This window comes from Cynocephalus volans, chromosome 2 (genome assembly GCF_027409185.1).
Source record: "Cynocephalus volans isolate mCynVol1 chromosome 2, mCynVol1.pri, whole genome shotgun sequence".
NCBI lineage: Eukaryota > Metazoa > Chordata > Mammalia > Dermoptera > Cynocephalidae > Cynocephalus > Cynocephalus volans.
In genome coordinates this window covers 145,650,730-145,663,754 of record NC_084461.1, presented here as the reverse complement: position 1 = coordinate 145,663,754, position 13,025 = coordinate 145,650,730, and positions in this window count along the sequence as shown.

Here is a 13,025-nt window from a genome sequence, read left to right as displayed (position 1 = left end):
ATTCCTCTGACCCTGTTGTTACCTGATGTTGATGAACTCTGGGTTACCCCATCATTCCCTGTTTGGCTTCTTAGGCTTTCCACTTACGGATAATAAACTTCTTTCATTAAATTCCATCCCTTCTGAAAACAAACAATGGTTTACTTTCTTGTTTAGACCCAGAGTGATATTTTTTATTGCTTGGGTTTCCTTTGGGAAGAGAGCAGGGGTAATGATGGTTTTCTGAAGGTTTTTAGCCTGCAACTTTTTAGAATTGACAAGATTAAAAAATTTCTGGATGTGGTCAGGTCAACCTTAGCCAGAGGGCCATTTTTAAAGGTAGATGAACTATATGGAACAAGAATGGAAGATATTGCAAGTTTGGAGAAAACTCCATGATGCCAGAGAAGAACGTGTAAGCGCCTAAATAATGGCCTGTGCTATGTCATTATTAAGTCTGCCCTTTTTATTTCTGATTTATAACAACTAATAAACACTCCAAAAAAAAGTTAAAATACAATTGTGGTACCTGCTAAAATTAAAGAAAAACTTCCACAACAGATTGTGTCAATTTATCTGAGTATAAATTGCTGAGCTGCTAATGTTGCACTATGCATTAGGGGAGATAACAGCCGAACAGCTGCCTCCCAGAGGTGGAAAAAGCAATCTGACATTACAGATTGAAGAGTTCTCAGGTTCCTGTCTTGGGCAGAAAGTTGGCTGCTCCAAGCCTGTAGTGCGGTAAGCTCCAAACAAATGATATTTGTTGTGCTCCAAGGTGGCAGAACTAAACAAGAGGATAATTTCTGTCCTAAGTTTACAATGCAATCCTCTTCTCTATAGTGGCTATAATTAATTCTCAAATTCCTAAACTGGTCCCTACCTTCTTAACTAAGCCTCCAGTAAGCACCTATCTGCCCCAACTTCTCTGAACTCCCCTCCCTAAACTTGACTGAAATATAAAAGAAGCACAGCCACCTCTCAGAGCTTCAGAGCACAAAATCATGTTATAGAAATAGCTTAGTTCCCTATCTTGGGACTGTTTCTGGTTTTGATTTGCACATTTTCATTCAATCTCATGATCCTAAATACAATCTATATGCCAATGACTCCCAAACCCGGATTGCCTGCTTTTACCTTTTCCTGAGATTTTATACTCTAACTGCTGAACATTCTCACGTGGCCTGCACTTGGCGTAGAGCCCCCACCTGTCAGTTACTTTCAAAGCCTTTCCTGATCTGACCTCATCTTGCTTTTCCCTCCTGTCCCTCTCACCTACTTCATTCTAGCCAGGCTTGCCTTCTCATTCCCACTTTGCTATCTGTGCACCAGCTGTTTCTTCTGCCTTCACGATATTCTTACACTTGATTTTCACAGTGCTGACGTCTTCTGCCCATTCAATCACAGCTCAAATGGCACCTCCTCTAAGAGGTCTTCCCTGATCAGCCAGTCTAAATTATCTAACCTCGCTACTATATTTCACTGAATAGCACTTATGACTGTCACAAAGTGTATTTGATGATTTATTTTATTTCCCTTCCTCCGTTAGAATATAAGCACTATTAGAACTGGGATCTACTCTGTCTTGTTCCCCACTGTGTTTCCGGGTCTTAGAATGGATCCTGTCACATATGGGATCTCTTATATTGGCTGAATGAATAAATGAGTACTTAGTAAGGGGAGGATCCAAAAACAGCTCATCAATAATACACTGGAAGTAGGTAAGAGATCATCTTACTCCCACTCCTCCTCACCCGCAAACACGAACTTTCTTTTGGCCTCAAAATCTTAGTATTGAGAATAGTACCCTATGGGAAGATTTCTGGTGTTGTAGAACAGATTTTTAACTAGGTTAATCTGTTCTTTAGGCTGAACTTTTCTCTAGGCTAAAAAACATAGAACTCTTAATCCTTTGAGTGGGAAACAACTTAAAATTCAGATAGACTTTTGCCCTAATGGTCACGTTAACTAATTAATAGAAACTTTCCGATGTGTTTGCCCTCTCTCTGGTCCTGAGATTGTCAATTATTATCATCTATATTACAGAGGTGTGTAAAGCAATTGTCTCAGGAGGGCAAAATGTTTCCAAGTATACCATATACAACCAGAACAGTGCTATTTAGTGAATAAAAATGTGATATACTACACCGTTCAGAAAATGTCTACACAGAAAGCAATCTAGTTTTTAAAAATTTATTGGATTTCATCTTGTTTCCCCAGCATAAATTCTTACAAGGCCTATCAGACAGTGAGCATTTAATAAATGTTTCTGAATTGAATGAACACTAAGATACGTTAGTTTTTACATTAAAAAATAAACCTTATCCTCAAACATTTTTTCAGTTACCTATTTCGTCCTCACAATTTATGATGTCTTTTAGCAAAATAGCCCATGGATGATTTCCTATAGGGTCACATTATGAAAATTTAAATTCTTCATATCAATTCAGTAATAAATATTCCTTCTTGTACACTTTTTATATTGTATGATGTCAGTAGTTTGTATCCTGAAGTGCATGCAGTTTTTCTAAATTAATATTGATATCGTGTATGTCTCTATATTTAATAATATTTTTGTCTGAAAGAAAACAGCTACTCTCCTATCAACTCAGAGCCTTAATGTCACAACTGAAGTATTTGATTTACCATATTTAGACGTTGTATCTTCTTATAGGAATTCTCTTTCAGAAGGAGGAAACTAGAAGAGCATGTGTCTAGATATGCATTTTTGAAACATTTTGTATAGAATAAGTATAATTTCTTTGTTAAATGGTTGATAAAAACACCTGGTTCTCGAGTTTGCTTTCTAGGAAAAAATTTTACCACAAATCCAATGTCTTTAATAGATAAGGAACTTATCTCAGTTACCTATTTATTCCTAAAAGCTGTCTTTCAAGGAATCTGCTTATTACATATACTTTCTTAAAATTATTGGCATAAAGTTATTCATAATACTCTCTTATCTTTTTAATATTTGTAGGATCTATAGCAAAAACTCCTTTTTTATTATTGATCTGGGTGATTGTGAAACCTCTATCTTCACATTCTCAATTGTAGGTTGTAAGACAAACAGGATTCAATGGAAGTCTAATATAATTCACATTTCTTGTGCAAAATTAACATTTTTCTTAGCTTAAATATGTTTTTCAGTAATTAAATTTTAAAATAGTCCCAATTTACTGATGAGAGGACTGAGTTGCAGAAAAAGCAAAAGACAAGGTAGTTGGTTGGTGAAATATTTAGATTTAAAATTATTCCAATTCTAGGTTTTAATATTAAATCACATTGTGAAAATTTTTAGCCAATTTTTCTTTGTAAAATGAGAAATTTATCTTCTTGGGGATTATTATTGCAATCCTGTTTCTCATTCAAAAATATTTCTAATCATATAAATATCTCTTTAAAAATTATCAGGTAAAAACATAGAAACATTTACTTTATAATTATTATTTTTTTATACACACATATACATACATGAATTAATTTTTTTTATTTTTTGTGATTAATGTGATTCTTCTGGTCTTTGCAGCCACGTGCCCATCTCTGGATGCCTGTAATGTGGCAATTAACCAGCGGCTTCTTAATGACCTAATTAAGCCATAATGATTGAAGTACAAGGCATTTCCTGGGGATTAATGACCAACTGAGAAGAGTTGATGGCCCATGGCATAGCTGAGAGCCATTAACCCCAACTAACCATTAATCCTGTGAAAACACTATATACAGAGGTTATTATTATAAGCTAGAAATGAAAACAATGAAGTGTGGTATATATACAGGCAGTGAAATTATACTAGCTAAATATGGCACCTTACTAAAGAATGAATGTTTGAATTGCTCTAAAATAATCATTCAACTTTTAAAACTATGTCCAACACTGCAGAGATATTTTAATTAATTAAATAAGCATTTTTTAAAAATTACCTTTAGTTGCCAAATGCAGTAGGCAACGGGAGCTAGCTATGTCAACAAGAAGAAAGTTGTGCCGCCTGAGACCTCGGGTCAGAAAGCACTTGAGACTTAGGAATGATGGAAACCGGTATTTAGAAAGATGTGTTTATCTTTCAAACAGTGTTCTGTATATCTTTCCCATCTCTCCCTTTCTCTAAACATCTATTTTATTCTCTCTCTCTCTACAAATTAACTGCCTTTGCTTCAAAGATTTATGAAGAAATAAGGCTGCCCACAGTGTCTTTGATGACATTTTACATATTCAGTCACCCAAAGAGATTAAATCTCTTTCTCAATTCCAAGGACATGTTCCTGAATTAGGGAATCTGGTCAATATTGGGTCAGGCAATTAATTGGGTTTTAATCAATGGTGGCTCCATGTATTTGTATGTGTATATGTACCTTGCTCCACAATGAATAGATGACAAATAATCCCACACACAAAAATGCTGAGCATCACGTGTCACTAAGGAAACACAAATTGAAACTACAGCGAATACCACTATATGCCTATTATGAGAGTTAAAATATATTGAAACTACAGTGAATACCACTATATGCCTATTAAGAGAGTTAAAATATAAAAGATTAACCATACCAAGTGCTGGCAAGGATAAGAAAAAACTGAAACTCTCATAAACTGCATGTGGAAATTTATTTTTTTTTTTGTCTTTTTCGTGACCGGCACTCAGCCAGTGAGTGCACCAGCCATTCCTATATAGGATCCGAACCCGCGGTGGGAGCGTCACCACGCTCCCAGCGACGCACTCTCCTGAGTGCGCCACCAGCTCCGCCCTGCAGGTAGAAATTTAAAGGAGCAAAATCATGTTAGAAAACAGTTTTACAGCTTCTTAAATAGTCAAACACACACCTACCATATAATCTAGCCATTCTATTCCTAGGTACTCACCCAAGAAAAATGAAAACATCCATATGTATAAAAACCTGTATATGAATGGTCGTAACTGCTTTATTTGTAATAGCTAGTATATGAAAGCAATCCAAAATGTCTATCAACTTGCAACATATATAAATAAAAAAATAATTATGCTGAGTGAAACAAATAAAAAAGAGTACTCACTGTATGATTCTATTTACCTAAAATTCAGGAAAACACAGATTAATATGTAGTGAGAGAAAGCAGATCAGAGGTTGTGTGGGTTTGAAAGTAGATTGTGGAGATTACAAAGGTAAATAAGAAAACTTTGGGGTGATAAGTATGTTCATTATCTGGATTATGGTTTTGGTTTCATGGGTGTATACTTATGTCAGAACTTGTCAAATGGTGCTCTTGTAATTTAGAATCTTTAAGATGGAGAGTACCCTTCAATGATGAGGAGATACACAAGCTAGAAATAAAGATTTTACTACTTACAGACCTTCCAGGCTACACAGCATGCCTTGAGATCGCACACAAGGAAATCAGGGAGTGAAGCAGGGAGAAGGAGAGAGGGATGCATGGGCCTATGCTTTTGGGGGGTCCAAGGCATTATCCAAACAGATTCCCCAAGGGGAGTTTTGATTGATGGGTTTAAAGCCTGCAGGCACAAGTTCCAGGAGGTCATGCTGAGACTGGGGTGGTCACTGTGGCAACTCTGCACAGTCTGTGTGGTGTGTGATGGTCAGTGTGGCCAGTCAAGCAGGCTGCATCTAGATACCCTACAGGGAAGTGATCACCAAGGAGCAGTTGTATAAGGCAGTCATCCAGATGGACAACACTGAGGAACTGGTGTGTGTGTGGGGGGAGGGGGGGGTTGTAGAACTGGAAACTGTGTCAAGGGTGACTGAGTCCTGCACCTGGTATGAGAAAATGCAACTTATTTTTTAAATGGGTGCTTAGGTTCAGTAGGTAGAATTTCCCCCCAAACTGATTGATGCTTAATCCCTATTGTAACTGTTAAGAGGGTAGAAAATCCTGTTACAGTAATAGAAAGTCAGGGCCTTGAAGAGGTAAGTAGATTGTGAGGACCGTGCCCTAGTAAATGGATTAATCCACTAATGGTTTAATGGTGGCCATAGGCATGGTTCTGAGGGCTTAAAAGGAGTAGGAATTTGGAGTAAGCTCTCTCTCTGTTCTGCCATTCTCACCATGTGACATCCTGCACTGCTTCAGAGTCACTTCACCAGATTTGTTTCCTGGATTTTGGACTTCCCAGCCTCCAAAACTGTAAGCAATAAATATTGTTTCTTTACAATTGCCCAGTTCCTGGTATTTTGTTATATGCAACAGAAATGGGCTAGTAAGTAAAGCAACATAAATTTATAAGAAATCACTAGGAGCACACATCAAATATGTACAGTGTATTGTAAGTCAATTATATCTCAATAAAACTTTTTAAATGGCTGTTCTATGCCTGGCCATTTCAGACTGGGGACTTGCTGAGTGATCAGTTGCCCTGTCTCAACCTTTTATGGGCAAGATATTTAAGGACATATAAAGTGAGTTAAGCACAGTCCTTACTTGTAAAGACTCGCCTATGTCTTACTGTAAGACATTTATAATCTGTCTATTTAGGGGAATAAGATGATTAAATTTTTTTAAAAAGGAAGAAAGATAAGACAAAATATGATATATTATCAGGGAGCTAAAATGCATCAGGAAAAGTGTTTTAAAGCAGGGAATAGATCATTTCCATTGGAGGATTTAAGAAAAAAACAGTGGTGCTTGAAGTAAGACTTTAAGAAACGGCATTTCAGTGAGCACAGGCTGGTTACACCAGCATGAGCAGGGACTCAGAGGCAGGAAAATTTGATGTGTTGTTAAAAAACACTAAAAAATCCAATTTTACCATAACATGGCATGGGAGCTAGGAGCAGTAATAGAGAAAAGCAGAAAGGTAAGTTGGAGCTGATATTGTTCAGACTCTTAAGTATATCAGTTAGAATTATATTTAATTTGGGATTTCCACTTCCAAGTAAGATGCAATAAGCTGAAGCAATCATGCCCACTGAAAGAAATAAGTAAACTATAAAAATGACACTTGTACAAAACATTGTAGAGCTGTGGAACCAGCCTTTCTCCCCAGCTATGAGGTGGCTATCTTCACCCTCTGTGGTCTTTCATGGACTTCACTCTGTGAATGTGTCTGTGTCGTAATCTCTTTTAAGGGCATTAGTCATATTGAATTAAGGCTCGCACATGACCTTATTTTAACTTAATTACATCCTTAAAGACCCTACTTCCTAATACAGTTACATTTGAAGGTGCTAATTGTTAAGACTTCAACATTATGAATTTGGGAGGAACACAATTCAACCCATAACACAACTTCTTATGAAAGATAAGATAATGACTGTTGTTTTGATACAATAAATTTTGAAATATTTTTTATGTAACAGCATATTTTTTTTTACAGTAAGCACTAAAAGAAAGATACTAAAATATATAATGAAAAATCTAATGGAAGAAATAAAGTGGAATAATATAAAAATGGGTTTTTTTGATCCAAAGATAGAAGAAGAGGTGATGCTGGAAAAAAAAAAAAAAAGAAAGAAAGAAAAAAAAGAAAAGATAGGGTAGATAGAAAATAAATAGCAACTGCAACTACTGTAAATGAATAATTATGTTAAATATAAATGGACTCAAAACTTCAATTAAAAGTCAAAGCTTGCAAGACTGGATTTAAAAATAAGACTCAACTATATTCTCTTTACAAAAGCATAGTTTATTCTCTTTACACAAAACGTACTATATAATTACATAGATAGGTTGAAATCAAAATAATAATAAAAAAGAAATACCAAGGAAACACTAGACAAAAGAAACCAGGCAAAGTATAATTTCATAAAACAGATAATAATTTAAGAAAAATATGTTACATATTAACTTATATTTATTCTAAAACCATGCACATGCTATCCACTAAAAATTCTTAGGTTGTATTATAATCAAATTATCAGAGATTATTTTGAAAGAATATTTTCATATTTATATGAGAGTACTTCAAAAAGTTCATGGAAAGATTAATTTTGTCTTTTAATTCTATTTTTTCATGAACCTTTTGAAATATGCTTGTATTTATATATTGCATATATTAAAATATAGACATATATTTTTGTTACACATTTTATTTAATTTAAAAACAATTATTGGACTCCTATTATGTGCTAGCAATTGTGCATACAGTGATCAAACCTACAGTTTCTGCTTTCTCAGATAATCACAAACAAAACATATAAAAAAATTAAGTTATTAATGACAGTAAAACTAATAATAAACATAACATCCAACCTTGTCTGAGGTCCAGGAGTAAGGGTGGGAGAGTTATGAAAGTTTTCCTAGGGCAGGTCTTGATGAACAATTAGAAAGTAAAAAAGAATAAAAAGGGTAGGGACAGTATATTTCAACATATTTTAATAAATTTCTATCTAGTAAGTACATCATGGCCAGGTGTTTAGTTTTCTTTAAACTGCTATTGCTTTTACAAAACATGCTTATAAGTAACTCTGCCTTATAATACATCAGAGAATACAGAAGGAAAACTTTCTAGCTGCTTATTCAAATAAGCTGTTGGCTTTCTCAGGGCTGTTTCCCAATGAAACAGATTTTTCTCACCAAAGTTACTTGTGAGAAGCATGAAATTAATTTGATAAAGAAATTAAAGAGTTTTCTTTTTTTTTCTTTTTTGAAGGAACTGTATTTCTACTTTTAATATCATTCACCTAATATAAAAATAATAGTTCATCAGAACTAGATTTCACAAACATTCCAAATTCAATTATGATTGCCTTAATATAGAAAGGTTGATTTTTGTTGATGCTCTTTTTATAATAAGTGAATAGTGTGCATTTTTCTGTTTTCAAATGTTGAGTTCTGAGATGATATTTTATACCACAGCTTTAGTAGTATTGCAGCAACTGGAATGTATGAAGCCCATAGGAGTTGTTTAAAAAATATTCTTTGAATAAATGAATGAATAAACTATATTCTTTCCAAAAGGACATCCTTTCCAAGTTTAAGGGAGAATTTACTATCACTTTGTCAAAGTAAGATTTAAATAAGTGAATAGGGATAATAAATCATTCTTGACATTTAAAAAGGCCTTGAATATACAGGGAACGTAGTCACACAGACAGTGGTTAAGAACACGGAGGTGAAATATGCAAAAGGATAATTTAGAGGGAAATGTTGAGAAACAGAAAAAACAGATTTCTTGCTGTTAAAGATAATTTATAACATAGAGACATATCTTGCAGAAAAATCAAGATACAGGTAATGGTTAAGTTTTAAGATGAAGAGAAATTTTTGTAACAAGAAAGAAGAAAGAGGAATCTACTCTGGTGTTTTGCTTTGTTGGGCCAAGAGAGTTGATAAAATGAAATAAAAATCATCAGTTAGTGATGTGTCTTTACCAGCATTTGCAAAAGTATTTTATGAGACAATTAAATTTGGAAAAAAAAAAAGCCTAACATGTTATAAAAAATAGATTTTATGGCTGCCTTGATATAAAATCAAGTGACAGTAAAATTCCTGCATAATAAACTATACAAATTACTCAGAATTGTTCAATGGTGATCATAATTCGATTAAAATGAATATATTGTTAGAATTTATACAGACTTTCCCCTTGACCTAAGGTTAAATAAAGTCAATGCTCATTCTCTTTCTTCAGTGAATTAGCACGTAGAAAAAAGGGGAGAAATAAACCTCAGGCTTATTCCTCTCTTCCTTTAAGCTTTTGTATTTTGTCTGACCTACTTATCAACTGGGGGCAAATTATTTTCTTTTTCCTGGTAATTATTTGATTTATGATCTGCCCTAATTAGCAGGTTGCTCTCTCTTTCTCTTTTTAGGCCTCTTTTCATTTTCCTAAATATCCATAAATCCTGGGAACTTAATTTCTCAAAAAGGGGAGAAGGGCTAGACACATTTCAAAAGGGCAGAGAAGTGTTTAATCATTTTATTACTATGATGGGCCCTGAAGGGAATCCTAGATCATCTACTCTCTGCTACAAAATTCAGAAATTCTTGTTTTATGCCAAGGACCACCAAACTATTCTCATCATTACAAATATTTTTAAAATTGATTCACAGTAACTATACATATTTATGGGATTCATGTGACATCATGGTACATGTATACAATGTATAATGATGATATCAGGGTAATTGGCATAAACCAAGCACAGAAATACAAATACCACATGTTCTCCCTTCTATGTGAGAGTTCAAAAAGTCGATTCATAGAAGTAGAGAGTAGAAGAGTGGTTACCAGAGGCTGGGAAGGTTAGGGGGGCCTGGAGGAATTAAGGAGAAGTTGGTTAACACACACAAAATTACAATTATATAAGGAATACATTCATCACAGTAATTTTAAATTCAGGTACATCTTGGACCTTTCTTGCTACAGAGCCTTGGCGGGAGTCTGACAATTCCTATTCAGAGAAGGCTCTGAAGTTTGAATTTCATCTTTTCTCTCTTAAACTGCTGCTGGGTTTATGCAAATTGCATAGCTCATCCCAGGAAATCAGCATTGTCTCTCAGCAGCCCTCATTAGTAGCAGCCTCAACACAAAGGGTTGTACCACAACCTAATTTCAAGACAACAAGAACTTCCCCATGCCAAATTCATTTTAGGATTCAGAGCCCATATTCATTAATGAGGGGGTAGACTGATGTCTCAAACAGTGACCTGTGGAACACTTGCATCAGAAGTACGTGGGGTGCTTAATTAAAAAGCAGCTCCCTGGGTCTTATTCTAGACTCACTAAATTTTGTGGAGGTGGGCCCTAGCACATCTTCACTTTTAACTAATTCCTTGGCTGATTCTTAGGTCTAAAGTTTGAGAAGCACTGAACCAGGTGATTGCTCAGAACCCTTTACATGCAACTCTAGTAGTCTGTATTTTAAAGAAATAAATATAATATATAGTCAGTAAGTTCCTTCTCCCCTTTAGTAGACAATCTTTCATTAAACAGAAAAAACATTATTTTGTGTGTATGTTGTGATGTTGGGGGGTGGGTGGTGGGGAGTTCACCTGGATTTTTCTTTTTGTACATTGAACCTACAAACTATTTCATCCTGAGATCATAATTCCTCCTTACACATAACTCACTTGCCACAAAAGATTTGATCAAAATAGTTTAAATTGTAAGCATGTTTTTCTCTACTGTTAACAAAAAGTCCTATTGTGCTTCCCCATTCTTCTAAACAAACTTTAAAGAAGCTAATACTTCTGTGTGAAGCAGACTATTTTGGAAAAAACAAATCATTAGTTATATGGCTTTAAAAACTGGACCTGAGATGATACTAAAATTAATAAAAGAAAGACATTTGCTGTAAAAATATGAGTCACTAGTAGAAACGATACTGAATTAGGCTCCTCTGTAACAAAGTTGTAGAAATGAAGAATGCACCCAGCAGTAAAGCAAGTAATGCTTTATTAAAAGAGGAGATAGACTTATGCAGAAGGGTGGTAGCTACAGGGAAGCTCACTCTCCAAGGGGGGCTGTTCAGGGCTCTTTACAGAGCAAGGGGGCAAGGGGCACAGGCCAGCATCATCATTCTGTGCCTCTGGAAGTAGTGTATTCTGTTCTTCTCGGATGCATCACGGGTGCATGCTCAGGTAAGGCGTTGGTCCTTGTGCCTGCTCATGTCCGAGATGGTGACGTTGCTCATTATTGCCACCCCAGGAGGGTCATTATAGTGGTCGCCTTGAAGCTTTGTGCACATGTGGAAGTTGGGCTAGCTGCCTGGGAGAAGTTGGGAAGGGTTTTTTCAACTCAGTAAATATTTGGTCGTCTCTTATCTCAGTTTCTTTTATCAGGGTGATAATCCCAACTGGCCTCTTTCAGTTACTTTTATCAGAGCCATGGGGTAATCATGAGCCCTGGGGGTCTCATTACTAGGAGTGGAAAAGTGATGAAATGTTCTCTGTAGGAAAAATGGAGTCAGTTTGGTTTGCAGGCTTAGCTTTATCCTGTCTCAGTAGCGTATCGTTACTTTATATATTAAACAGTTCATAAAATTTAAGGCCTTAATTATCCTAATGCTGTCATATAGCATGTGTGCATTTTACAAACAAAGACAATTGAGATTTGGTCTTATGTAAGTGCAATAAAGAAATGAAGGAAATTAGTCAGTTATACTTTACTTCAGCTTTTTTGAGGTAAGAGAAGGAAATGGAGTTGTCCCCTTTCCCATGTGGAAAATCGAACAGGTAATTGCAGAGAAGCCTGGATGACATCATTACTCTTTCCCAGATAAATGCCTAAGTGTTTTCCACATTAATGTGCTACCGGATAAAAATGTTTGTCCGGATTCAATGGAAAGATCAATATGAAGAGAAAGATGTTTTACAGGCTCTGTATTTTCTTTTTAGAATAAATGTCAACTCATATGTTAAGAATGAAGGTCAAACAATTCCTAGGAGATTTATCTCTCAACTTTCAGAACATTAATAAACACTTTGTGAGCATTATTCTTTTGCCTATTTGTCAGACAAGTAATCCTGTATCTGAAATTTTAGAAATTATGTGAGTCCTAGAAACTGGGCAGAGATCAACTCACTGAACCTTTATCTTTCAATTGAAATTTAATAGGAATCAAACAATATTGAAAAATGTGTCATGTTCCCTTGTGATGAAAGTGAGCGTATTAATACCACTGTTTGGTTTGAGAGTGTTCCTTTAATTTCATACCTGCATGGTTAAAGTCTTTTAAAGCAGAATGATCTGTGATGAGCTTACAAAGTATATAATTTCCTTTAACTTGAGAAAAAGTTGATGGCCATGTCAGAAATTGCACGTATTACCATATTCTTTGTATCAACCCAGCTGGGTAGGCTTCCCTCAAGTTACAGTTGGACTTATTTTGCTTTGTTTTGTAGATAGACTTGATACTTAAAAGAAGGCTGGTACAAAACATAGGTAGTGAATCCACAGTGGCATGGAGCCCAGGTGAATGTCCCAGTCTAGGAATTTCACCCTTTTATAGTGCCAACCGTCCCAGTGTCCTCATCTCATTAAAGGTTAATTAGTTCCCTTTCAGCTTGTAACTCTATGATATATTATACGGGTCATAAAGATGATATGAACATGTACTTGGCATGCGATTGTGGACTAACCATATTCATTACGGAGGCATAAATTCAGTGC